Below are 26,308 nucleotides of genomic sequence, written 5' to 3'. Positions count from 1 at the left end.
CCTGATTGTAGTACCTTTTGGGTTGTCCTTTTTCCAGTAAAGTGCCCTCCACATGTGATTATACAATCTGAGATGGATGCATAAACATTTTAAAAAATATGCTAAATGAGTCAATTTAAGTTTCATGAAAATGTTAGTATGTTCTCATAGTAAATTGCGTATGTAATTGTGGTTTGGGTCGTTTTCATTTAACTTTTGAATGCATGTGAATATATAAGCTAGACTTGTGAGTTATTAAAGCAAGTATATGTTGTTTAGTCTTAATGAATTATTGTAAAATGAACTATTTGTATATAAGTTGAGTGTGGTTGTACATGAGAGTATATGCTAGTTTTATGATTTAATGAAACGTGAATATGTTATCGTGACTTGGTTAGAATATGGTTGTGAACGTTTTATAGTATGCTCTTGCTTGACCTTTGATATTGTGTATACTTTGTGGTAACTCTGAAATTTATTAAGCTTATTTAAGCTCACCCACTCTCTCCAACCATTGCAGATATTTAGCGTTGGCGGTGTAAGCGATGTAGGGATACCAAGGAAGTGATCCAAATTAGGCTTTAGTTATTGTGTAATATTATTATTCTTTGAACTGTGGGAATAAGGCAATGTGTTAGAATTTTTTGTTATTTATCGTCACGATGTTTTAGATGTTAGCTCGTTATTATTATTCGTAGAAATTATGGATTTTTAATAAGAGTTAATTGGGTTGTTTAGCTTAAATTATTGATCTTGCATGGAACTGTAAATTCTGATCCTTTTGATGTTGAAATTTGAGGTTATAGAAGCATGTTGGATTGGTATAGGTATGGTTGTGTTAAATGCTCTGTTTTGGTGTTATTTTTGTTGTTTTGTGCAGAGGTATTGATAATCGGGTATATAGTACTCAATTTGGTATTGATACCATGTCACGAGAATTGATCCTTGAGGTAATAAAATTGATACCTTTTGAAATGTACCAATAATTTCTTGGATTTTGATTTTATGCTAGAAACATAATGCTAATTTTGTATTGATTTTTCGAGTGGTATCGATACCATCTATGAGAATTATTGATACATTTGATTCAATATCGATACCTACGTGATTTATTCAGAATTTTTGTTAAGTGGTTTAAAATCATGATTAAATTTTGTTATAACCTCATCTGATGAATGTTAGAATAATTTAATGTTGCTTAGGGTATTCATGACTTAGAATCTCTATAAATGTCCAAATGAAATTTTATGATAATTGCATGTCAATGAGATGTTTTATGTTTTGTTGTTGATGAGACGGTGATGTTGCGTCCTGTTACTCGAGTTTGACGATTAGCCAGTTATAGGGTGTTACATTTCATGGTATCAGAGCTTAGGTTCACTAACACTCGGACCTAGGTGATAGTTGTGTGTATTGGGGTTGCAAAACCCAAATTTTTAAGTTACTCTGATTGCTTTAATTGATTGAACATATCTCTGATTGAATTGCATGTGGGGTAGGAATGAGAACACATTGCCTTAATCTTAAAGTTTTCATACAGGGATGTAACTTGGATAATTCTCCCGCCACTCACACTTTTGGTTTTGTTTGTGTATGTTAGATTAGATTTGATATGCCTTGTAGACATGTTAATGTAAGTGTGAATGTATTCGTATGTTCTGAGTGCATTAGCTAGTAAGTTGGAAATTCCAATAGAAGTGTTTGTTGAGGGTTTCATTAGCTCCAGACCAGACAATAGAGCACTAAGGTGGTTGCTTCGAGAGATTCATTAGAGTAGCGCAGCAAAAGCGTGGTGTAGATTTAGGTTCTACACCTTCGTAAAGTTTGAGTGACTTAGCTAATAGGTAGAGAATCTCGATAGAGACTATTGAATTAAGAACATCAGTTACGAATTCTTTAGACGAAAGTGTCGTAGTGAATAGAGGAAGATGTTAGCAAAGTTACCGTAGAATAGTCTGTGGTAGTGAATAAGATCTTCAAGAAAACCCATAGGAAGTTAAAGAAAATAGGAATCAAAGTGCGCAGCGAAAGTGTGATGGTTGGTATAAAAGTAGAAATAGCATATTTTGTGGCTAAACAAGTGACGTGTTAGTAAGGAATTTTAAGGACGAAATTCAATTTAGAGTGGGAGATTATCACACCCTAAAATTGGGCCTAGAAGTTTTGAGGGTAAATTAATAATTTTTGCTCAATATGGGTTCAAAAATTTTGAAGTGTGGAAACCCGAAATTGTTTTTGACTATAGCTTTTTAAAAATCAAATAAATCTTTCAAAATAATGCTGAAAAGACTTTCAATGTTAAAATAATGACTATTTTGTAAAAGAGTTCAATTTAGGAGTAGTTAAAAAGCCACGATAATTTCTTATCCATATTTTTGTAAAAGGGTTCAACTGTTTTAAAAATACCCTATTTTTTTCCCTCTATCTTTATAAAACCCACGTTACTTTCTTCTCTATAATTTTGTTACCGTCCCGTGTTCTCCCCAAGCTTCTCCCTCTTAATTTAATTTTACAAACTTCATTCCTTTAATTTCTACCATTACCCAAGCCATAGATCTCCATAGAATTTCAAGAAAAACACCCAAAACACCATTGATTTTGTCATCTCTCAAGCTTGTGGGTTTTTCAAGTTTTCAACTAAAAGCTCATTTCTCTTCCATAAAAGGTAACAGTTCGATTTCTTATTAGTTTTAATGTTATCTGGTCTTTTAAACTAATTTTTTAGCCATTAAATCGCATATTTTGAATAAAAGCCAAAAATCAGGTCGTTAATGGTGGATTTAAGGATTTTGAGTAGAAACGTGGTTTGAAAGTGTTTTCCAATTAGTTTTGACATGATTAGAAGGTTTATAAATATTCCTTAAAGTTTTTTTAAAGAATTCCAACATTTTATTTAGTTTTTGTGAAAATTGTCATTGTGTGTCGAAATTTCAGATCCATAAATCTGCATAGTTTTGAGTAGTTTGAACATTGGGAATTTTTCTTAGATGTATAATTAGATTATTGGAATCGATTATAGGCAATGGGAATGAGTAAAGATTAAGATATTTGAGTTTCAAGTTTGTTAGTCAAAATTTCAGTTTCATGATGAATATAGCTTAGGCTTGCGTTTTTGGTTGGTTTAGGTGGGTCTTTGGCTACTAATTGATTTTGTATATTGTGTGGTTGTTATATGTGAAGCATCAGAACCGTTGGAGTCTTCTACAAGCAAAGCGAAAGGAAAGGAAAAGTTAGTTTAAGCTTTTGGCAAATAGGCGTAAGTGTGATCGGTGATTTGGAATTTGCTAGTAGACACAATTCATAGTGTTAATTAGGAGCTTAGGAGTAGCCTAAACCCCTACTCTAAGTTCTGAGTGTAAGCTATATTATACCTTTCGTTTAATTTGCAAAGTATGTGATTATGTGATGTGGATTGAGTATTAAGTTGTAATAATGTGACATGTGATATATATTGTGATAGCTCTTGTGAATGTTTTAGTTGAGGGCATATTAAACATGCCGAATGACAGTGATGGTGTTGTGTTAGCGGTAAAAATATACAGTGAAAGTGTATAAGAAATGGTAACTACAGATGTGATAAATTTTGAAATGTGATACAATCATGACAAGTAATTTATGAGAATACTTGTATGTGATATATGATGTACTGATTTTAATGCACTCATGTGAGATTTGATAAATGATAGCTCAATGAGCATTACTGTGGCACTTAAAATGCAATTAAATGTGAATCCGATAACTGCGCATTATGTATGAGATTGTGATGTAAGTTGATGAATATGAACAGAGATTATGTGTGTAACACCCTAAAATTGGGATTAGGAGTTTTAGGGGTATTATAGGGATTTTGGCTTTAGTGAGCTCGGGAGTTTAGTTAGCATGGTATTCGAAAATGTTTTGTCTATGGCATTTTGAAAATTAAATTAATTTTTGAAAAAGATACTGAAAAGGCTTTCAGTTTTGAAATAAGTACTAATTTGTAAAAGAGTCAAAATTTTGTGTGTTTATGAAGCAGTTTTACTAAAACTTTTAAAACACCCTATTTTCCCTTCATCTTTCCAAACTCACGACAGATTTTTCCCCATCCACTTATTTTGTTGTCCCTTGTTCCCTAATCTTCCATCACTCAATTTTGATTTCCAAAACTATATTCCTTTGATTTCTACCAACACCCAAGCCATACACATCCATAGAATCTCAAGAAAACCACCAAAAATCACCATAGATTACTCCATTGTTAAGCTTTTGGATTTTCAGGTTCTTTATCAAACGCTCAGTTTTCTGTCAACTAAGGTAAAAATTCAATTCCTAACTACTTTTAAATGTTATTTGATCTTTTAAACTAAATTTTTAGTCGTTAAATCGCATGTTTTGAATAAAAGGCAAAAAATGGGTCGTTAATGGTGGATTTTAGGATTTCGTGTAAAAATATGGTTTCAAAATGTTTTTCAATTACTTTTGATGAGATTAGAACATTTCTAAACTTACTTCGAAGTTTCGTTAAATATTTCTTGGGTTCTAATAAATATCATGAAAATTACCGTAAACATGTTGAAAATTTTGATACCATGAATTGAGTAGCTTTGTATTGTTTAAAGGTTGAGAATTAGTCGTAGGTGAATAATTAGATGAACTTAATCAGTTTTAGATGAAAATATAACGTATAGGCCGAGATATTTGGAATTTAAGTTTGCTATGTTGAAGGTTTCGGTTACTTGAGAACTTAGCTTAGGCTTATATTTTTTTTCTTACTTGAATTGAGTACTTAGCTAATTTTTGAATGTGTTGTTTTATGATTTGTTGTGTTAACGCTTTAGATTCGTTAAGACCATCTACGAGTTAAGGAAAGGCTAGTTTGAGCTTTCGACATTTCGATGAAAGTGTATTGGTGAGTGTTTAGAATTGCTTCTTGTGGACGTGATTCAATGTGTTAATTGGGAATTTGGTAGTAGCCTAAACCCCTAATCTAAATTATGTGTTGTGAAACTATGAATTAAATTGTGACATTATAACATGTGATATAAGCTTATGATGGATATTGTGAAAGAGTTGATTGTGGACATGTTATACGTGCCATATGACAGCGATTATGCCATGAATATAGTGTGATTGTGCAATGAAAAAGTGCAGAAATAGTAAGTAAAATATGTGTTTAATAACGGATATTTTGGCCTTGTAAACCTTGAGACCATTGGATATAGTTGGCATGCCAAAGGATTGTGAGTACTCACCTATATGTGTTATGTGATTTGACCACTAAGGCCCTAGGACATGTTGGAGAGATAAGGAATGTGAGCTAAGATCCATTCAACGGAACATGTTTGGTGTTATAGAGAGTGTTAGCTATATGCTTCACTTTTTTGGATATGTTCGACTCTATGAGTCATTTATTGTGTTGGAGATCCGTGTATCGGATGAGTGGTGATAGAGCCCACTTTTAATTTTCATAGTTCAAGTGCCAAATTATCTATAAATATGTTTATAAGTATTGTGATATATGCTTAAATGTTATGTGATTATCTGTGTAATGTGATATATGCTTAAATTTTAATTTAATTATCATGTAAATGAACTAGTAAATAATGCATGAGTGAGTATAATATAACACTAAGTTGGAACTATTGAGGTTGTGTTAAATGGTTGTTTCATTAATGCTTGATGAATTGTTTGCATAATAGTTGCTCTAGGCATTCACTGAGCTTGTAAAGCTCACCCACTCCTTTTTAATCCATTGCAAATTTGTAGCACTATGGTGTGAGTGGTGTGGTTCCAAGGGCTTGATCTAAGCAAGACTCTATTAATACTTCATAGGTGATTTATTATTTGTTTATGATTTGGGAAATAAAGGCAATGTGGTAGACTTTTTGTTGGTATTTGCCATGATAATTTGGATGTTTCCATAGCTTATTTGTTCTTATGATTTAAAGATTTGAATTGTGATATGTTGACTATTGCTCAGACTTATTCTCAATGCTTGAAACTATTACTATAGTCATTTTGACATTTCTTTGATATGGTATAAGATGCATGTTGAATAGACTTTTGTTGGAATGATTTGTATGCTTAAATATGTTGAATTGTTACTGTCTGGAGCAGAGGTATTGATATTCGAGTTTTAAAAAAGATACCTCTATGATTTTCAAGTGTACAAGAAGTCAGAATCATTATTTGGTCTCAATACCATATCACGAGTATTGATACTCGAGGTAAAATTACTGATACTTATTCAAAGGTATCGATAATTTCTCGTGTTTCATTTTTAGGTGAGAAACAGAATGCTATTTTGGTATCAACTTTTCAATCAGTATCGATACTATGTAAGGAAATATTGATACCCATGTTCTAGTATCAATACCTATATAGTCTGTTTTGAAATTTTGCTAAGTGACCCTCATGTATGTACAATTGTTATTATATGGTCAATTAAAATGTGTGTAGCAAGTCTTAATGATAATTAGGAGTATATTTGACTTAAAACTCATGTAAATGCTAAAATGAAAGACGTTTTTGAAGAAATGAGCTCATTTGTTCTATGTGTGATGTGAGACACTGGTGTGGCATCCTGATATTCAAGTTTGGGGACTAGGCCGAGTATAGGGTGTTACATTTGGTAGTATCAGAGCCTAGGTTCACTAACACTCAGACCTAGGTGATTGTTGTGTGAATTGGGGTTTCGTAACCCATGCATCCAAAAACCCAAGTATTTAAGTTACTTTGATTGCCTAAATTATTTGAAATGTCTCTGATTGAATTGCATGTGGGATAAGAATAAGAACACATTGCCTTTAATCCTAAAGCTTGTTTGCAAGAATGTGACTTCGATCATTTCCTCCACAAATCACAACTCTTTTTTGTTTATTTATGCGTTAGATTATTAGATATGCCTCCTAGACGTGTTAATGTGAGAGCTAGTGCTCAAAAGGATGTACATCCTCTGCACCTCCTGTGTCGTCGCGTAGAGTGAACATACCTAATGAGGGTTTAGGCCATCTGATGGAAGCTATGGTTAGAACATTTCAGCAGATTGCTGGTGCTAATCCTACTCTTGCACCTACCAATTCTGTGCCTATTAATTAGGGGTTGCTGCTTGAACCTCTTCGAGCATTGGATGGTAAGGAATTTTTTAGAGTGAAATTTATTGATTCGACCATAGCTGATATCTAGTTGGAAGGTGTTGAAAGGATCCTCGAGAAGATGTCATGTTCTGACGAGGAGAAGTTGGGTTGTGTTGTGTCCCTACTCGACGGTCAGGCTCATCATTGGTGGAATACGATTAAGAGAGATCCTACTACTGATCGATTGACTTGAGGATTTTTTCTTAATGTCTTTAAGAGGAAGTTTATGGGCGAGTAGTACATGGAGACTCGTAAGTAGGAATTTCTAGATCTTGTTTAAGGTGATTTGTCAGTGGCTGACTATGAGGCGGAGTTTGTGTATCTTAGTTAGTATGCTCTTGAGATGGTTCTTTCTAAGAGAGACCGTTGTAAAAGGTTCTGATTTGGGCTTAATCGAGAGATTAGGGTTTATTTGGTAGCTCAGAACGTGGAGATGTTTGATAAGTTAGTTGAAAGCGTTAAAGCCGTTGAGGAGACTTTAGTTGAGCCACCTCGTTCTATGGTTATTGAGTTTGGTAAGAGGACTTCTGATGGAACATCAAGTCGACCACCTAAGAGAGGGCATAACAATCATAATTCTGGTAGGGGTGCGAGACGTGGGTCTCGGCTGAGTCAATCTAGGTAGTAGAGTAATGTTGTAGTATTGGTGGTTCGACGGGTGGTTTTGGATGGCCGCTTTGCACATTGTGAGCTAGGCATGCTGGCGAGTTTCGTACGTTGACGGGTGGTTATTTTAAGTGTGGTTCAAAAGAACATTTTGTAAAGGATTGCCCGAACAAAGTTGAGGTTTCATAGACTCATAGTTCGGCACCTGCTTCTACATCTGCTAGAGGTTGTGCTCCTGATAGAGGTAATGGGAGCCAATTGGGCAACAAATTGTTGCTCATACTGTTACTTCACAGGTTGAGTTTGGAGGTCCAACTCGGGTTTATGGTATTAGAGAATCAAAAGATTAGGATTCAACTGATGTTATCGCATGTACTTTCACATTGTAATCTACTCAATTATTTTCTTTGATTGATTATGGTTCTATGCATTCATATATTTTGAGTGAACTGGCTTGTAAGTTAGGGATTCCAATAGAGACTATTGATTTAGGTATGATTGTTATTAGTTCCTTTGGAAATAGTGTGATTGTGAATAAATTTTATCATAGATATCCGCTTATGATACAAGGGAACATTTTCTCTATTAATCTTATGGAATTACCTTTCTAGGGGTTTGATGTTATTCTTTGTATGGACTGGTTAACTGAACATAAGGCTAAGGTAGAATTTTAAACAAAGTGAATTACTTTGAGGAATAGTGATGGGTTGGAAATTGTTGTTGGTGGTGAAAGACTAGGATTTATGTCTAATGTGGTTTCCTCTATGAAGGCTAAGAAGTTGTTGGGAAAAGGTTGTGAGGCTTACTTAGCCTATGTGATGAATTCAATTAGTAAGGAGTTGAGAGTTCAAGATATTCACACTGTTAGGGACTTTCCTGATGTATTTCCTAAAGTGTTGTTTGGTTTGCCACCGAAACGTGAAGTTGAGTTTGGTATTGAGCGTTATCCTTGTATTGCACCGGTGTCTATTGCGCCCTATTGCATGGCACCTAAAGAGCTTAAGGGGTTGAAGGTTCAATTGTAAGAGTTACTTGATAGAGGGTTCATTCAACCGAGTGTATCTTCGTGGGGTGCATCAGTTTTATTTGTGAAGAAGAAGGATGGTACGATACAGATGTGATTTGAGTTTAGGTAGTTGAACGATATGGATGTAAGATTTTGATATTGACAGTGATGGTATATTTAATTTTCAAGGTAGGTTGTGTGCGTCGTATGATGTAGACTTGAGGCAAGCGGTTCTTACCAAGGTGTATAGTACCCCTTACACTATGCATCTTGGTTGTGATAAGATGTATCATGATCTTCGAGAGATTTATTGGTGCCCTAGTTTGAAGCATGATGTTTTATATTTTGTGACTCGATGTTTGGTTTGTCAAAAGGTAAAGGTAGAGCATCAGTTTCCTTTAGGTTTTTTGCAATCGATTACAATTCCTGAATGGAAGTGGGAAATGATTACTATGGATATAATTTTGGGTTTTTCATTGACTCCATCAAATAAGGATTCAGTGTGGGTAATAGTTGGTAAGTTTTCGAAAAGTATGTATTTCTTGGTTATACGCACTAACTATTCTTTACAGAATTTGGTAGAGTTGTACATCGCTGAAATTGTAAGTCTTCATGGGGTTCCAGTTTCGATTACTTTAGATAGGGATCTGCGTTTTACTTTGAGGTTTTGGAAGATTTTACAAGAGGCTTTGGGGTCGAAGCTTAGTTTTAATATGACTTATCACCTCCAAACTGGCCAGTCAGAAATGGTAATTCAAGTTTTGGATGATATTTTGCAAAGCTGTGTGATTGAGTTCAATGGGTGTTGGGAGCGATATTTTCCCTTAGCAGAGTTTGCTTACAATAATAGGTTTCAATCGAGTATTCGTATGGCACTGTTTGAAGCATTGTATGGTAGGAAGTGTAAAACTCATTTGTGTTGGACAGAATTGGATGATAAGCAAGTAGTTGGACCGGATTTAGTTTGTGAGACTAAGGAGAAGGTGAAGTTGATTTTCGATCTTTTAAAAGCAACATTTGCTAGGCAGAAATCTTATGTCGATTTGAAACGTTGAGATATCGAGTTTTAAGTTGGCGATAAGGTGTTCTTGAAATTTTCACTTTGGAAGAAAGTTTTGAGGTTTGGTAGGAAGGGTAAATTGAGTCCAAGATATGTTGGACTTTATGAAGTTATTAAGAGGATTGGTTCGATTTCTTATTAGGAAGTGTCATTCAGATCCGTCGCATATTGTGCCAGTAGAGGAAATTGAAGTTCGAACTGATCTTACTTATAAGGAAGAACCGATTGATATTCTATGTCGTGAAAAGAAGGTTTTGCGAAAGAAGAGAGTGTCATTGGTTAAGGTTTTGCGACACAACCAAAAGATAGAAGAGGCTACTTGGAAAGCTGAAGATGTGATAAGACAGCAATATCCTTCTCTATTTAGCTCAGGTAAATTTCGAAGACGAAATTCTTTTTAGAATGGGAGAATTGTAACACCCAAAAATTGGGCCTAAGAGTTTTAAGAGTATTTTAGGGATTTTAGCTTTAGTGAACTTAAGAATTTCATTAGCATGGTATTCGAAAATGTTTTTTTCTATGGCATTTTGAAAATTAAATCAATTTTTGAAAAAGATAATGAAAAGGCTTTCAATTTTGAAATAAGTACTAATTTGTAAAAGGGTTAAAATTCCGTGTGTTTATGAAGTAGTTTTACCAAAACTTTAAAAATACCCTATTTTCCCCTCCATCTTCCCAAACTCGCGAAAGATTTTTCCCACTCCACTTGTTTTGTCGTCCCTTGTTCTCCCAATCTTCCATCACTCAATTTTGATTTCTAAAATTATATTCCTTTGATTTCTATCCACACCCAAGCCATACACCTCCATAGAATCTCAAGAAAAACACTCAAAATCACCATAGATTTCTCCATTGTTAAACTTTTGGGTTTTTTGGATTTTTGATCAAACGCTCGGTTTTTCGTCAACTAAGGTAACGATTCGAGTTTTAAATGTTATTTGATCTTTTCAACTAAATTTTTAGCCGTTAAACCGCATGTTTTGAATAAAAGTCAAAAATTGGGTCGTTAATGGTGGATTTCGAGATTTTATGTAAAAACATGGTTTCAAAGTTTTTTTGATTAGTTTTAATGAGATTAGAAGGTTTCTAAACTTACTTTTAATTTTTGTTAAATATTTCTTCAGTTTTAATGAATTTCATGAAAATTGTCATAAACATGTCAAAAATTTTGATACCATGAATTGAGTAGTTTTGTATAGTTTAAAGGTTGAGAATTAGTCGTAAGTGAATAATTAGATGAACGAAATTAGTTTTATAGAAAATATTAAGTATAGACCGAGATATTTGGAATTTAAGTTTGCTATGTGAAGGTTTCGATTGCTTGAGAACTTAGCTTAGGCTTATGTTTTTTATTGCTTGAGTTGAGTCCTTAGCTAATTTTTGAATGTGTTGTTTTGTGATTTGTTCTGTTAAAGCTTCAGATTCATTAAGACCATCTACGAGTTAAGGAAATGCTAGTTTTAGCTTTTGGTATTTCAACGAAAGTGCATTGGCAAGTGTTTAGAATAACTACTTGTAGACACGATTCAATGTGTTAATTGGGAATTTAGTAGTAGCCTAAAACCCTACTCTAAATTTCAAGTGTAAGATTTCTCATACTCTTGATTTAATATGTGAATATGTGTTGTAAAACTGTGAATTAAATTATGATATTATGACATGTGATATAAGCTTATGATGGATATTGTAAAAGACTTGATTGTGGACATGTTATGAGTGCCATATGAAAGCAATTATGCCATGAATATAATGTGATTGTGCCGTGAAAAAGTGCATAAATAGTAAGTAAAATATGTTTTTAATAACAGATATTTTGGCCTTGTGAACCTTTAGACCATTGGATGTAGTTGGAATGTCATGGGATTGTGAGTACTCACCTATATGTGTTATGCGATTTGGGCATTGAAGCCTTGGGACATGTTGGAGAGATAAGGAAATCTGAGCTAAACTCCATTCAACAGAACATGTTTTGTGTGATGAAAAGTGTTAGCTATATGCTTCAGTTTTTAGGATATCCTCGACTCTGTGAGTCATTTAGTGTGTTTGAGATCTGTGTATCTGATGAGTGGTGATAGAGCCTACTTTTACTTTTCATAGCTCAATTGTCAAATTATCTATAAATATGTTTATAAGTATTGTGATATATGCTTAAATGTTATGTGATTATATGTATAATGTGATATATGCTTAAAAGTGAATGTGATTACCATGTAAATAAACTACTAAATAATGCATGAGTGAGTATAATATGACACTAGTGTTGAAACTATTGAGACTATTCTAAATGGTGGAATGCCCTTCTCCAAATATGGTGGAATTTTGCTCTAATTCCATGAAGCAAAATTCTTGACTTGTGGCTTCCATCTTGGATATCTTGAGGATATTTTCTCTTTATGGTAAAATCGTCTTTAGAGTTCTAGTTCTGATACCAATTATTGAAATCGAAATACACCCATAGGGGTGGTGTTTTAAAAGGTTTTCAGGAAATGAAAAAAGTCAAACGACTCAAGAAATTATAGTGGTTTGGCCTCAATTGCCTACATCCACTACCTTAGCTTTCCTCAACTAAGGATTTCCAAAATCCACTAAATTTAAACCTTTAAGGATAAGGTTTAACCTTAGAAATCCCTATCTTTCAAAAGGTAAGATAGAACAACTTCCCCTTAAGGTTTTCTACCCAAAACCTTAAGTAACACCTCACAAATGAGAGAAAATAAGAATGAATAAGATTATACCTCTAAAAGGTAGATAATCAACAACTACGCACTCTCACACAAAGTTACAACACTTGAAAGAATGTTAGAAAATGTAACCCACAAGTGCGTAGAAGAAATATTTAATAAAAGATTGAGAAAGACTGGACAATTGAGTTCTTGGAAGTTAGGTACTTGTTTATTGTCTTTCTTCACTTCAATGGGGTGCATTGACCTTGTATTTAAGTCCTCTAACAACCTTGTGGGCGTTTGTAGCTTTTAGAAACAAAATGGAGTCATTGTAGCCATAAAAACAAGCATTAAATGTAGTCTACAGCTTCGTTGTATTGATAGAAGGAAACTTTTATCGGTATAAGTCTTTCCAAAATATGACAGTTGGGCTCGTTCAATCAGTATAAGTTCTCTTGTATCTGTAGAACTCTGAGGGTTTCATTTGGTATCGGTAGAACCCATCAAAGTATAGGTAGAAGTGCAAGGGATGCTGAACTTTGGCTACTAACTTTACTTCTTTCAGTAGAAATCCTCAAGTATCAATAGAAGTGCAGGAGATGCTGAAATTTGGCTACCGACTTGACTTGCTTCGGTAGAAGTCCTCAAAGTTTTGATAGTACTCCAATTGTATCGGTAGGTCAGACCAGGATATCTGTAACATCCCGATTTTAGGCGTAGTTGGGAGAGTGGTTTCGGGACCACGAATTCGACGAGGAAAAATTTATTTTTTATTATATTTTTCTGGTCTACAATTTCACGGAATGATTTTGTGATAATTTCGTTCAAAAATTTTGACGTTTGGGCACTCAAGTTAGCCAAAATGACTAAATTGTAAAAAGTGCAAAAGTTGAGTTCTACATGTTAGAAGTGTCCAATTGTTATGAAATTTTAAATTGGAGGTCCTTAAATGGTAATTAGACCATTTGTTAACTTGTTGGACAAAAATGGACAAGAGATAAGTGAAATAGGAAATTTTTAAGCAGGGGGCATTTTGGTCATTTAGTAATTAAAAGAATTAAAAAGGCCAAAATAGCCAAAAATTTGTCCATCTTCTCCATGGTGAACGAAATCAGCAAGGGGGAAGCCATATTTAGGGTTTTCAAGCTTCCAAGCTCCATAGTAAGTGATTCCAAGCCCCGTTTTTAATGTTCTTTACGTTTTTAGAGTCCCGGTAACTTGATTTAGCTTATTCTAGCAATAATTTAACCTAGGGTTCATATTTGGAAAAATACCCATAGGTGAAATGTGTTCATTTTGATGTTTTATGGTAGAATATGAAGCTTAAAATTATTTAAAAAAACTTTTGCTAGCCAACTTTAAGTGAAAACGAGTAAATTGACATAATCGGTAAAAATACCTAATGTTCATAAGTAAGTGTTAGAGTGAGAATTTGATGTTTCCATAGAAGGTAAAAATGTTCAGCATGTCATAAAACATAAGAAAAAGGAATAAAGTTTAATTTTCGAGCCTAGGGGCAAAATCATAATTTTGTGAAACTTTAGGGGCAAAAATATAATTTGCCAAAATGTGATTTTTGGACTAGATTGAATAATGTGAGTGTTAAATAAGTTAAATGTGTTATTATAAGTCAAGAAAGACAAGGAATTGACTTTGATTAGTGAAAAAGGAAAAAATGAGAAAAAGTGAGAAATTTCCCGATTGAACATTCGGAATAAAAAGGGATACGAATGAAGTGATAGAAATGATCACATGTGTGGCATGGAATGTGTGTAGGCCACTATGTGAAAGTGAAAGTGATGGTCACGTGTGTAGTACTATGTGCAGGCTACTATGCGTACCGGATAGCTTCGATCACGTGTGTAGTACTATGTGCAGGCTACTACGTGTATCGGATAGTGATGGTCACTTGTGTAGTACTATGTGCAGGCTACTATGTGAACCGGTATCATTAATTATAAGGTGGTTGCTATGTGTTGATCCCACCGGATATCATTGATTACAAAGGGTGGTTCTTGTGTCTTTGAATCCACTTGTGTATATCATTATTATTCTGAAGTGTTCTTCGGGAAATTGACTAAGTGAAATACATGAGATCATGTAACGATTAAGTGTGATTGAATGATGAATGTATGTGTGGAATTGAATTGAATAATGATTGAAAGTGAAAAAGTGAAATTATGAAAAAGTAAAATTAGCAACAAAATAGTTTTGGATAGTAACAATAGTGTGACTTTGAAAAATCACCAAAAATGGTGGAAATTTAATTAGAGACTGAATAATATATGAAATGAAATCTTAATGGGTATATTTTTACATAAAAGAAACAGAGCAAGAAAAAGAGTTATATATTTTGAGATATTTGAATTTTAGTGAGGCAGGGTCGGATTGATTTCGGAATCTCCTGTTCTAACTTTGGAAAATAATTAAAAATTGTAAAAAATAATTATGAGTTATAATTTATATTCTTAGAATCCTTAATGAGTCTATTTTCAAAACGAATAAACAGAAATATCATTTGAATTCTGTACAATAAGATAATTCATTTTTAGTGAAGAGAGGTTAGAGATGTTGAGCAGTGAAACAGGGGTGACTTTAAAGAATAAACTGTACTAATTTGATAAGCCGAAAATTATAAAAATTTTATGGTAAGAATATATGTGAGTCTAGTTTCAGGTAAAATTAACAAAACTTAAATTTGAGCTCTGTAGCTCCGGATAAAAATAATTTAGTGACTGTAACTCGACTAGACAGCTTTAAATTTAAATATAAGTGAATAGTGAAATTATGTATAATGCTATTTAAGCATGTTATATACATAAAGGATGTGGGATGGAGAGGAGGAGGAGGATAATAAAGTATATGAATGAATTGTGTATAATTGGTTAAATGTCTGATTATAATAGATAAATGTTGAAATAGGAGTGATGCTTATATTGGTGCATTACTGGTCATGGTAAGCTCATGAGAGAAATAAAGTTTCATAGCATATGCGTGTGGTATATTTGGCATGAAATGTTGTCATGAGTGGGCCATGAATTAACTCATGTTGGTAAGTTGATGCATAATTATAATATTCAAATATATACATATTTGTAATATTTTGCTATGTGATTCGGAAAAAGCGGAATAAATAGCATACTGAAAATTCGACCATAGTGCTAGTTTATGTTAAATGAGTGTTTTATGGCATATCTTAAGTAATGGAATGTTATGAATTTTCAGATTAATTTGTTAGTCAAATAAATGACAAATGAATTGATTACGTATTCGTAATTTTGACATATGCTTGGTATATGAAACGTAATAATATATGCTTGAATAAACTTTAAGTATTTGAATGACATGGATTTGATGGTGATAAGATTCGAACATTGAATTCATGAAGCACAGGTGATGTATTATTGTTGTGTGATAGGTTGGTTTCAAGAAATTGGTTAGGTAAATGGTAAGTGAAAGCATTTATGGATATAGAAGAAAATTTGGAGTGAATATGAAATTTAGCTCAATTAAATGATTTCATCAATTAAACATTGGATATACCGAATGTGTTAATGAATTACATATTCGTAAATTGACATTCAAGTTCGATTAGTGATATATGAAAATAACATGAAAAGATTTATGATTGTGATTAATATTGATTCTAACTTAAAGTGGATTCTTCAATATTGGATTGATTTAACGGATATATTGAGCATATGAATGGGTATGTATTGGGCCTCGTAAACCCTATTTAGCGACTAGAAGATAATAATTTGAAAGTTTTTAATTTGGATGAAATTTTATAACTCGGTTTAATATGTTTATAAGTGTATTTATTATGGTAATGCCTCGTACCCTATTCCAGCGTAGAATACGGGTAAGGGGTGTTACAATGTGACATCACAAGATTCAACCCTAATGTTTAGGCCGGGTTTGGGATGTTACAGTATCGGTAGAAGTCCCAGGCCAAAAGTACCTTGCTCACTAGAATGCGTTATACCGATAGAAGTCCAGGTTGTGTCAGTAAAACCCAGAGTTGTATTAGTAGAACTCCCAATTGTACCGATAAAATTATGTAGCCTTTTTAAGGTCTTTCCATCTTGATTTCTACCGATACTTGGGTGGACAAGTATCGGTAGAAGTCCTTTAGACTTCAAAGACTCGTTAAAAATTAAGTTAATTTAAGGTTTTTTAAAAGTTTATTTTGTTCAACACTTTGAAAATAATTTTAAGGACTTATAAACAATTTTTGCAAATTGAAGTCGGGAATTTTTAATATACTTTTTGTTATATCAAAATACTTGAAAAATTAGAACTAACAATCTCCCTTTTTGATATAACAAAAACTTTTGAAAAATTTGCTAACTCCCCTATCTTAAACATTATTTTCAAAATAAGCTCAATTTTTAAAAAAATATTGTAGACGTCATTTCATTTAAATTTTCAACTTAAAGAATTTGGCTTTAATATTATGTTGATAATTATATTATGTAAATTTTACATTTTCTCCCTTTTTGTAATATTAAGAAGAATGCATGCTTGAAAAACTAGGGAATAAGTGCACAATACTAAAACATTTGGAGACATAAGAATAAAAAAATAAAAAGGAAAGAAAAGTGAAACATGTAAACAAGTAGATAGAATAAAAATAAAGAAAAAAACATGAAAAAGGTACAAAACAAATAGATAACATATGTAAAATCATATAATACCATGTTTAAACAAATATCTACAAGAAAATCAAGTAAAAACATGCTTGAAGGCAATCAAAAGGTGGAAAATACATTTACTAACATACTCAAATTTTGATCTATGATTTAAAATACTATCCAACTTAATTATATCACAAATTAACAACATTTCAAACATGCAAGAATAAAGAGAAACAAGGAATTTACAAGTTTACAAGTATAATCAAGTAATATACACAAAACATCCATAAAACAACACAAGTGTAAGGCCACGAAAATAGGTCTAGTAGTTTGAGTAATTTTATTGGGTTTCAATAAAAATTAGGAGTTAATCGGGTTTATTAGTGATTTTTTAATTTAGTTAGCTTAATTTCATTTAAAATTGGTAAATAATATTCCAAAAATAAAAATATTTTTAGAAAAATTAATTTTATGGTTTTAAAAATTTTTGGGTAAAATAAATATTTTTGTCTAATTAGAATTGAAAAATAAATTAAAATGGGGGTTTAATTGAGAGAATTTAAAATATTAACTAAATAGGACCATTTTGCAAAACAAGGGAAATGTAAGGGTGGTTTTATAGCAAATGATCCTTACTTTCGAAATTTTTGAGGGAAAAGAGTATTTTGTAAAAAAAGGGAAATGTGGGAGTGGCTTGATGGCAATTTCCCTAATTTTTGAAACTCAGGTAAGGATTTTCAGTTTTAAAAACACTGCAGCTACCTCACTTTGCACACCATTTTCACCCAAATTAAGGGCTTTTTGTCTCTTTTTTTTTCTTTTCTCATTTTCATAGACCACATATCAAAGAATAGATCTAAACTTTTACTCTCTCAAAATTCTCTCCAGAATCTCCATAAAAGTTTTCCAAAGTTGAGCAAAAGTCATCTGAAATTTCTTCAAGAATCTTGATTCAATCTTCTAAATTAATGATTTGAGATCAATTGAAGGTAATTCTCAAGTCTAGATTCATTTTTAATTTTTTTTCAATCATTATTTGCTATTTAAATTGCTCTGGAATTGAAACCACTACCTCCTCATCTTAAATATGTATTTCTAGGTGATCACAATACTCTCCCTGTTATTGTCTTCTCAACATTGGACGCAACTCAAGAAGAGAAATTGGTTCATATCCTCAAACAACGTAAACGAGGTATTGCCTGGAGTATTACCGATATTCAAGGTATTAGTTCTTCTTTTTGCATGCACAAGATCAATTTGGAAGACGAGGGCAAGCAATCGATTGAACAGTAAAGAAAATTAAACGAAAAGATGAAGGAATTTGTCAAGAAGGAAATCATAAAATGGCTCGATGCTGGAATTATTTACCCGATTTCTAATAGTAATTGGGTAAGTCCAATGCAATGTGTGCCTACAAAGAGCGGCATCACTGTGGTTCGCAATGATAAGGACGAATTAATTCCTACATGCATTCCCACGGGATGGAGAGTTTGTATAGATTATCGCAAATTGAATCCAGCCACAAAGAAAGATCACCTTCCACTTCCCTTCATCGACCAAATGTTGGATCGACTTGCTATAAAAGCCTATTATTTCTTTTTAGATGGTTATTCTAGGAATAATCAAATTGCTATTGCACCGGAGGATCAAGAGAAAATAACCTTCACCTGCCCTTTCGTACTTTCGTCGTATACCTTTCGGTCTTTGCAACGCACTAGCCACATTTCAAAGGTGTATGATGGTAATATTCTTAGATATGATCGAGGACTTTTTAGAGGTATTTCTGGATGATTTCTCAATATATGGGAATGATTTTGATCATTGTGCTAACAATTTGGATAAAGCATTGAAACGATGTGAAGACAAACATCTTGTCCTAAATTGGGAAAAATGTCATTTCATGGCAACTGAAGGCATTGTGTTAGGACACCGCAAAGGTTACTGTATTCACTGATCACTCGGCGTTGAGATATATATTTGCAAAAAAAGGATGCAAACCAAGACTGATAAGTTGGATATTACTGTTGCAAGAATTTCACATTGAGATAAAAAAACCATAAGGGTTTAGAGAATCAAGTTGCTAACCATCTGTCTCGATTGGAAGTTGGCAGTGAAGATGGAAACATACTTCAATTTGGCAGTGAAGACAGAAACATACTTCAAATTGGTTAAGTAAATAACACTAGTGTTATCACACCTTATAAGAATGTGATCCATATCAATTCCATAGTTGATAGCACTAGAAAGAACATAAGTTTTCCCCTACTTATTGGTTAAATTGTTCCCATTCAGTTATCTTTAGCATACATTTTAGCATTTTTAGTTTAGTAAATTGCATTTGATAACCCAGCAAATCCTAGCCTATTTTATCTTGAATTTTTCTATCTTATTGCATTAATGTCACTGCATGAGTTAATCCAAATTTGCGTCTAGAATTGTCATCGCACCTGACAACTGTCCGGATAAGAACCAAAATTGCTTGAGCTGTCCAGTCTGGTATAACCAACCTGTACAAACAAGGACCGAATAATTTTAGGGAAAGGACACCTGTACTGTGGAGAAAGACATAAAAGGTGGACATGAGAAGAATAATGGGGCTAGAGCTTTTCTCTCCAGTATCATCACCTTGGAGCTTGCAACCATGGTAGATTAATCTTCTCACGGGTGAGCCAACGTGAAAACCAGATGCAGATTAGCTCCTGATGAGGTGACCTAAGCGCGACAAAAGGGAAAAGAGAGATTCGGTCGAGTTGTCTAGGGATAGTATTCTCCATTTGATTCTTTCTTATTTCATTTTTTTGGTGATTAAACTATGATTTTTTATTGTATGGAAGTACTGGTGAATTCTTGGTGAAATATTATCTTATTTAATCTTGTTGTTATTGTTTAATCTTAGGGTTTGAATGTTTTTTAACACGGAAGTGTTATTGCAGTCACTGACACTGGAAAGTGCATTGACAGTTTGAGCCAACAAGCATTTCAACAGAAGTTGAGTGAGGATTAGAGGAATTTAGTCCACTTGTTCATAATACGGTTGTATTGCCTTCATCGGAAGGTGAGGTTAATATGCATGTTTAAGTCTCAGATTAAATAAAAGAGTACTATTGGGTAAGATTTACATTGAATTTTATTGCATTGACAATCACCTATATTTTTATACCTTGTGAGCACTTAGTATTCTATTGAAAATTCATGTTAGGGATCCCAGTTTATCATCATCATATTTTATTTTATTATTTTTAAATTATTGCATCGACAACTACCCTCACAATTTATCTCGTTTATATCCAGTTATTGCATTGACATTAATAGACAAAAGACACCCATCCCTGTGGGATCGATATCCAACTGACTCACATCTGTCTACTATACGCTTGCACATTATTATTGTGACGTTATACAGCCGATCAATAGTAAACTAATTGTTATTCCATCTAAAGAATTTGAGCACAACAATTGCCTACGGCAACATATTTTGCTTCTGTTGTGGACAAAGCTACACTATTTTGTTTCTTAGAGAACCAAGAAACAAGCATGTTTCCTAAGAATTGACATGTTCCGAAAGTGATTTTTCTATCTAACTTGCATCCTTCAAAATCCACAACGGAGTAAGCGTGCAAACTAAATGATGTATCTTTGGGATACCAAAATCCTAGGTTTGGAGTGTCCTTAAGGTACCTAAAGATTCTTTTATTAGCTTGTAAATGTGACTCCTTAGGAGATGATTGAAATTGAGAGCATAAACAAACACTAAACACTATATCCAGTCTACTTGCAGTAAGATAAAGTAATGATCCTATCATAGACCTATAAAGTTTAGTGTCAACACATTTACCTCATTCATCTTTATCAAGCTTTGTTGAAGTGCTCATTGGTGTTGATTGAGGCTTCAAGTCCTCCATTTTAAAATTCTTGAGCATTTCCTTGATGTATTTGGCTTCATTGATGAAGATATCATGTAACAGCCAATTTTTTAGAGGTGTCAAAAATAGTGGCTTCAAGGCCACAAATCTGACGAGTAAGTTCGTAAATATTATTATTTAATATTTACGAGTCAAATATGGTATTTAAATAAATTTTGAATTGGAAATTTATGCTATTTGAATGAACAATTAGGTTCAAGTGGTAATACCCTAAAGTCAAGTAGTTTTAGAAAATGAGGTATTGGGACCTCGTTTCTCTAAACTGATCCGTAAATATTTTTATAAATGTTATTAAGGTTTTATTAAAGTTTCGTTAAGAAATTTTAATGTTCAGATAGTTAATTAAGCAAAAAGAACTAAATCGTAATAGTTGAAAAAGTCAATCGCTATTAGTTTAAAGGTGTTAATTGATTAAAGAAACATAATTTGATGGCCTTAATGGATAAATTAACCATTTTTAAGTTGGTGAACGGTTAAAGCTTTAATTTCCTTTAATTAAATATGTTTTATATGTTATATTATTATTAAAAATAAAGAATAAAAGGTTAAAAAATAATAAAACATAATATTTTCTTCTCCAATTTTTCTGTTCATCACCGAACCACCATGGGAGGTTTCGAAGTTTTGGCTAACAAATTTTCTTTGCATGTAAGCCCCTAAACTATCCCTTTTCTCGTAGTTTTTATGTTTTTGAGATCGTTGCAACTAGGTCCAACTAGCCATTACCTTTGTCTTTGAAACTGTTAAAGATTTTGAATGTTTTCATTGATGAATTTTTGTGATTTTAGATGTTAGATGATAAATTTGAAGTATTAGTTGTTATTTATAAGTATTTTGTTTACAAATTTTTAATGATTTAAATGTTTAAGGATTAAATTGCTAAAGTAATAATAATTTAAGGACTTGGTGTGAAATTGTTACAAATGTGGGATGTAATGGATGCTAGTAACATTTGACTGGTATGAATTTTCAACAAAATTAGTTTATTTGCATGATTAGGACATAGGGACTAAATTGAATAAAATGAAAAATTGAGGTAATTTTGTAAAATGTAAAAAGAACTAAATTGCATAAAATGAATTGGTTTTACTGTCTAAATTAATGAATTGAATGAAATTATTAATTTAGATCGAGAATGAGTAGAAAATCAAGGAGAAGATAAAATTACCAAATAGCCCTGTACTTAGTCATTGCTGCAATTTAGCTAGGTAAGTTCGTATGAATTATAATCATTATAATGTTAATTAAATTACATGTTTATTATGTTGTTTTTAATGTAAATGACTCAATATATATATATAAATGTATCCACATTATGACGAATTGACTGTTATCGAGTCCCAATTGAACCTTAGGAATTCATAGGATACAAATGACATGTCATTAGGGTTTTCATGTTTTGGGTGCTAGTCTTGAATGTCATACAGATGGCTGAGGTCCTACATTTGTTGTGGATACTCCACAACTCGTGTGAGCAACATCGCATAGCTTACATTCTGACCCATAGCTCATGTAAGCAGACCCATTTCACAGCTTGTGTGAGCAATGATGTAAAAAAAAGGAAAATGTTACAGTTATATGTTTAGCACACTTCGTGTGAGCTTTCCCGCGTATCCGATGTTATTCTAATGGTTCAACGGGTATGAAAAGGAAAGGAACAGTAAGTGTTCAAGTGAACTATATCATGTATTAATGAAAAGGATTGAAATGGTAAATTTCAATAGAAATACGCCCATGTTCATGAAAAGGTTGTATGAATCAAATAATGTATTTTCTAATGAATTGGCTTATCATGTGGTTGATTCCAAAAGATTTATGTATAAATGCACTAACTTGTGTATTGATGATGATGTTTAGGCTTATGTCAAGCTTGTGGTTATGGTTGATGCTTATGCTTATACTTTGTACTATGTAAATGAAACAGGTAAGAAAAGGGATTGAAACGGTAAGTTCATAATTGAGAGTTGATGGTTATGTGGTTTTTACAAATCTTATGGCATTGGTATAGGTTTATATTTATCCTATAAAGTTCATTATTGAAATTGAATATTATGTTTAAAGTTTATACGAGCTTACTAAGCATTCATTGCTTACGTAGTTATTTTTCCTTTACTTTACAGATTATCAAAAGCTCAAACGGTTGGAAGTTCGTCAGAGATCTATCACACTATCCAGTGGACAAATCAGTAGTTTTTGAGTAATTTGGTTACGGTTTATAATGGCATGTGTAGGACGATTGTAATGGTATTACAGTGCATGTGTTAATGATGATTTGGTATGTGTAAGCTTTGGAAAGCTATATTGGTTTGGTACACTTTGATACCTTACCAAGTTATGTGATGTTGATTACTTCAAAGTGCTTGTTGATATAATTCACTTGGCATGTTGATGATAGTTAGAAAATAGATACTTGTGACATGTTTTAGTTCATATTGAACTAGGCTATTATGTTTGAAAATGGGTTGAAGGTGATTTGGTATGTATACGTTATGTAAGTTAACTATATTGATACATTTAATGCCTTGTTGATTTGTGTCATTATGACTATATCATGTTGCATATTTTGAATGGCTCAAATGGCATGTTTTGTTAGAAGTTGAATTATCTTTGATGATGGAAATGTGAACAAAGGTGCATGTGTAGGTAAGATTTGTATGTTTGCATTTGAGGTGCCTTAAATGGCATATTGGTTGAATGGAATTGATCTTTTGAATTGGTCATTTCATGCATGTTTTGGTAAGGTTTTGATGCTTTGGTCATGTACACAAGATGCTTTTAGGTACATGCTTGATTTGATGATGGAAATGGCTTAATTTTAGCCAATTTCATGTCCACACGGCCTGAGACACGGGCATGTGACTCAATCGTGTGTCAGCGACACGACTGTGTGTCCCCTGTAGGTTTTAATGCATGCAAGTTAAGCTATTACACGGCCTAGCAAACGGCCTGGGACATGGGCGTATAGAGCCATTTCGAGAGTTACACGGGTAAGGACACGGGCTAGGACACGACTGTGTGTCCCTATTTCGATTATTACATGGCCTGAGACATGAGTGCTTATCTCAGCAATGTGACCCCTACAGTTCAAATTTTTAAATTTTTTCCTAAACTTTCCAAATGTTTCCAATTTAGTCCTGAATTGTTTTTAAGGTATTTTTAGGGCCTCGAGGGCTCGATTTAGGGACGGTATGCACATGAATGAATGTTTTATATCATGTTATGTCAATGCATGAAATGTATGATTTAATGTTCAAATTGTATAGTAATGCTCTGTAACCCAATTTCGGCGATAGGTACAGGTTAGGGGTGTTACATTTCATTTTTAGTTTGATTAATTTGGAGCTTCAAAAAGAAGTTGAGTTTACCCATTATGCTCATTTCAAATTCACCTTGCATAATCTTAGAAAATTCTTGACAAAGAAGTTCATTAGTAACACCAAATATAATATCACCAACATAAATTTGTATTACTAAAATGTCTTTGTCTTTAGTTTTTATGAGAAAGGTGGTGTCTACTTTGCCTCTTCCAAAGCCATTTTCAGTTAAAATTTTGGAAAGCCTTTAATACCAAGCTCTAGGAGTTTTCTTCAAACCATATAGAACTTTGCACAATTTGAAAACATGATTTGGAAATTTTAGATTTTCAAAACCGAGAGGTTGTTCAACATAAACTTCTTCATTTACGAAACCATTTAAAAATGCACTTTTGACATCCATTTGAAAAGGTTTGGAATTTTTTAAAGATGCAAAATCTAATAACATTCTAATGGCTTCTAACCTAGCTACCGGTGCATAAGTTTCATCATAGCCTATACATTCCTCTTGGCTCTATCCTTTGGCAACTAATCTAGCCTTCTTTCTAACAATGTTACCATTTTCATCAAGTTTATTTCTAAAGACCCATTTAGTTCCTATAGTTGGATGATTACTAGGTCTATCAACTAAATTCTATACTTGATTTCTTTCAAATTGATTTCATTCTTCTTGCATAGCAATTATCCAAAATTTTTTATTTAAAGCAAGATCAATATTTTTAGGTTCTGTGCAAGAAATGAAAGCAACATAATTGCAAATATTTCTAATTGAAGATCTACTAATTACCCTTTTAGATAGATCACCTATAATGTATCCATCCTTAACATATGAAAGCTCTCTTGGGTGGCTAAATTCTCTTTCAACGTGAGTTGGTTCTTGGAGTTCATCAATTTTGAGTTCTTAAACCAGCTTACTTATGCTTTGATCTCCATGTGATGCTTGATTTTGCTTAACTTGATATATTTCTACATCATCAAAATCAATAGATTCCTTTCTAGAAGGAGGGTTAGATTTATAAAAAAAAACATGTATAGATTCTTCTACAACAAGGGTTCTCTTGTTAAAAATTCTATAAGCTTTAGAATTTGTAAAATAAGTAAGAAAAATACCTTCATCACTTTTGGCATCAAATTTTCCTAAATTTTCTTTTTCATTATTCAAAACAAAACATTTGCAACCAAAAGGATGAAAGTGGCTTATGTTAGGCTTTCTTCCTTTAAAAAGTTCATAAGGAGTTTTCTTCAAAATAGGCCTAACCATAGCTTTATTTATAATGTAGCAATAAGTGTTTATGACTTCCACCCAAAAATATCTTGGCAAATTATTTTCACATAACATGGTTCTAGCCATTTCCTCTAAGGTCCTATTTTTCCTCTCAACAACTCTATTTTGTTGAGGGGTTCTAGGTGCGAAAAATTGTGACTAATACCATGTTCATTGCAAAAATTATCAAAGTCAAGGTTTTCAAATTATTTTCCATGATCACTTCTTACACTTGAAATTGAATCATTTTACAAAAAGTAATAAACTTTTCTAAAGTTTCATCTTTTGAAAACAAAAAGAAAACACATGTATATCTAGAATAGTTATCCACAATAACAAACCCATATTATTTACCTCTTAAACTCATAGTTCTAGTGGGTCCAAAAAGGTCAATATAAATAAGTTTGACTACTCAAGATGTAGAAACTATATTTTTATATTTAAAAGATGTTCTCCTATGTTTACCTTTAACACATGCATCACATACTTTATCAAAGTCAATATGAAAGTTAGGCATGCCAACAACAAGTTTATTTTTAATAAGCTTTGAAAGAAGACTCATGCTTGTATGTCCTAATCTTTTATGATATAGCCAACATACATTTTCATTATGAGCCATAAAGTAAATATTAGAGGAAGATATGTCATCAAGATGCACCATAAAAATATTAACTACCCTATGTCATGCAAAAAGAATCATATTTATCTACTACTTTGCAACCATTAGACTCAAATATTACT

Source organism: Gossypium raimondii, chromosome 11, assembly GCF_025698545.1.
Source record: "Gossypium raimondii isolate GPD5lz chromosome 11, ASM2569854v1, whole genome shotgun sequence".
Lineage (NCBI taxonomy): Eukaryota > Viridiplantae > Streptophyta > Magnoliopsida > Malvales > Malvaceae > Gossypium > Gossypium raimondii.
The sequence above is the reverse complement of the archived record's forward strand: the minus strand, read 5'-3'. Positions refer to the sequence as shown.